This window comes from Mirounga leonina, unplaced genomic scaffold (assembly GCF_011800145.1).
Source record: "Mirounga leonina isolate KUSES-001 unplaced genomic scaffold, KU_Mleo_1.0 Mir_98, whole genome shotgun sequence".
In the NCBI taxonomy this organism is placed as follows: Eukaryota; Metazoa; Chordata; class Mammalia; order Carnivora; family Phocidae; genus Mirounga; species Mirounga leonina.
The window spans coordinates 6,865,788-6,869,412 of record NW_023270921.1 but is presented as its reverse complement, the minus strand read 5'-3'; positions in this window follow the sequence as shown (position 1 = coordinate 6,869,412).

The following is a 3,625-nucleotide window of genomic DNA, read 5'->3' as shown; positions in this document are numbered from 1 at the left end:
CTCAAGCAGCCAAAAGCTGGGTCTTGCTGCTCCTACATGCCAAAGCTGTTCTTGCTCAAGCTTCTGCCAAAGTCATGGAGGCTCCTAACCCCACACCCACAACAGTGTTTGGAGCTAAAGAGTGAGGTGTTCACCTACCTGGGGCTGGGGGCACTTCCACCAGCAGCCAGTCCCTGAATGGTGCAGCCCAAGGAATGCCCCTGGAGCTCCCAGGCAGGGCTCAGCAACTCTCCCACCAGGGCCCCTGTTGTCTGGAGGAGGTCAATAGGATCTTGTAAGTGTCTTTCCTCCCCAACAGGAGCTCTTGGGGCTAGGATCTTGTACCTTGAGACTTTTGTGGGAATTCTTTCCTTCTTTTCAGTAGTTCAAAGAATCTAAATCTGAGCTCTTCTCCATTTCTGACAGGCAAAGAGAGATGTAGAGAAGTTGTGTTAGGAGCAAAGATAATGTACCTTGATGATAATGCTTCTAATTATAAGCATAACTTTTTAAGGATCCTTTCATTCAACATTATTGAGGACCCAGGCATCGTGGGGTTACAACAATGAACATGAGACACTATTATGTCCCTGCCTCTAAGGCTCTCAGAGTTCACGGAGAAAGACATAGCTGAAATCCCAGAGAGAATGGCATGAGTGAAGTCGGTGTTCTACAAGGGTTCAGAAGAGAAAGGTATTCTTTCCATATGGTGAAAACAGGGAAGTTTTGTGTTAGAGGTAGCATCTAAGGTACTCTTTGGAGAAATGGTGTTGCCAGGGAGGACACTGAAGAAGACAGACCAAGCCTTTGTCAGCAGAATCAAAGAATCTCAGGTTTGACTTTGATCTGAGTCTGTAGAACATTGTGGAAATGAGCACCAGTTTTGGAGTCAGAAAAAACTTACTCCAAATCCCAGCTCTGCCACTTACTAGCTGTGTAACCTGGGACAAGTTACTAAACCTGTCTTAGCCTCAACTTTCTGATCTGTCAAATGGGGATAACAATAGTTTCTACTTCAGATGATTGTTGTTAAGGCCCAGTTAAGTTGAGCCATGCAAAGCACTTAACACAGTGCCTGGCACATAGTAATTGTTTGCTGAAAAGGTTAGGTAATTGTAGCATGGGTCTGACTGGCTGCCCAGACAGTGAGCAGCCTAAGGAGAGTGACCAGGCCTCAATTACTTCTGAATCCTCCCAATCTTATTACTGGGCACAAGGAGCCAGTAAAGATTTGCAAAATGAATGATTGGACAGAGGAGACATCCTCTTTATCAATCTCTTAAATTGCAGGTGAGGGAAGGTTGTTAGGGGAATGAGTATGGTTGAGTCTTAGAAGGAGTTTTAAAGAAGACTGTGTTCGTGCCAAAGATTTTTTAAGAAGATAAAATATCATCTGTCCTTTAAGGCACTGGTCTGCCTGAGGTTTGTCTCTAGTAGGGTTTGAGCATTGGCTGTAGTAGGAACAATTAAGGCATTTTATGTGAGGGAAGAGAATGTTGAGCGAGATGACCTCTAAGGTTGCCAGACGACCTGTGCTAAGACCACAGAAAAATGCGTTCACTCCCTTCCCAGCTCTGCTATTCCCACAGTAGCTGTGTGACCTTGGGCAAGCTCTTGTGAGAATAAATCCTATTGCTTTTGCAGGTGTTGAACAGATACATGACGCATTGGATATAAAGCATTGTGTGGGTAGCACTTACACCTGGGATTTCTCCCTCAGATCCTGTGCAGGACAGGTCTGAGTCTGGTGCTGGCTTCCCATGGGTCTTCTGTCACAACTTGACCCATTTTTATGAGATCACAAGGAAGGTGGAGGAAATGTTCTTTATCACTTGTCCCCAGAACACCCCAAGTCAAGATCAGGCCTCCTGTCCTGGAACCCTGAGTACAATTAGATCCAGAGTCAGCCTCTGTGCCAAGGAAACAAGAATGAACAATGGATCCAGAAGAGTCACTGCACATCAAACTCACGTCTGCTTGTGCCAGCCAGGGCCTGGAGACATAGCCTAGAGAGTGAGGTAGGAGCTAGGCGACCCCCTGCTCCCACCAGCATCACCTCACCTGACTCAGGAAACCGGAGGCAGTGCCAGGTAGAGACCAGGCACTAAGTTCCCAACACAAGGTCTGTTCTATTGGCCCACAAGCTGCACAGGGGGGGGTGGGTTACAAATCCTAGCCTCATCTCCCACTTTTTTTTTTTTTTTTACAATGGTTAGCTTAATTTTATTTGCAGTTATCAGAAGCACAAATATATATAGCCATCTGGTATTTTATGAGTTTCCAGTGTTCTGATGGAGCCCATGACAGAAGGGGTTAGGCCCCTTCTTTATCCTATTCCTCCTTTCCTCCTGGCCACTTAACTGCTCCAGCTCTGGTCTACTCTCTGTAGTGTCTTATTTCGGTCCACATGAGACTGACTAGTTATATACTCATATCAATAATAATATCAAACTGCAGAATTCATAATCCCTCTGTATACATTTCTTAAATATGCAGGCTTTTTGTTTTATTTTGTTTTAATAGACTTTATTTTTTTACAGCGGTTTTAAGCTCATAGCAGTATTGAGCAGAAAGTACAGAGTTCCTCTATACCCCCACCACAACAGATTCTCAGTCTCTCCGCTGTCAGCATCCCCCACCAGAGTTACCATGTGTTACAATGGATGAATCCACATTGACCCATCATTGTCACCCAAAATCCATAGATTACATTAGGGTTCACTCTTGGTGTTGTATGTTCTATGGGTTTGAACAAATGTATGACAGGTGTCCAACACTGTGTTGTCTCACAGAATAATATCACTGTGTTAGAAACCCTCTGTGCTCTACCTAACCCTCCCTCCCCTCACCCCTAGCAAACAATGATCTTTTTATTGTCCCCTTAGTTTTACCTTTTCCAGAATGTCATATAGTTGGAATCATACAGTAACTAACCTTCTCATGTTGGCTTATTTCACTTAGTAATATACATTTAAGTTTCTCCCATGTCTTTTATGGTTTGATAGCTCATTTCTTTTAAAGATTTATTTATTTTTTAGAGAGAGAGTGCACAAGCAGGGGGCGGGGCAGAGGGAGAGAATCCCAAGCAGACTCCCTGCTAAGTGGGGAGCCTGATGTGGGCTTAATCCCAGGACCCTGAGATCATGATCTGAGCTGAACTTACTAGCCAGATGCTTAACCGACTGAGCCACCCAGGTGCCCCAATAGCTCATTTCTTAATAGTGCTGAATAATTTTCCATTATCTGTATATACCACAGTTTATCTATTCACCTATTGGAGGACATCATGGTTGCTTCCAAGTTTTGGCAATTATGAATAAAGCTGCTATAAGTATCCATGTATAGATCTTCGTGTTGACATAAATTGCAACTCATTTGAGTAAATACCAAGAAACATGATTGCTGAATCATATGTTAAGAATATGTTTAGTTTTAATGAATCATGGAACACCACATCAAAAACTAATGATGTGCTGTATGGTGACTAACATAACATAATAAAACTCAAAACTGAAAAAAGCATAAAAAGCAAATACCAAAAAAAAAAAAAAAGAATATGTTTAGTTTTGTGAGAAACTGCCAAACTGCATTCCAAAGTGGCTGTACCGCTTTGCACTCCCACCAGCAATGAGTGAGAGTTCCTATT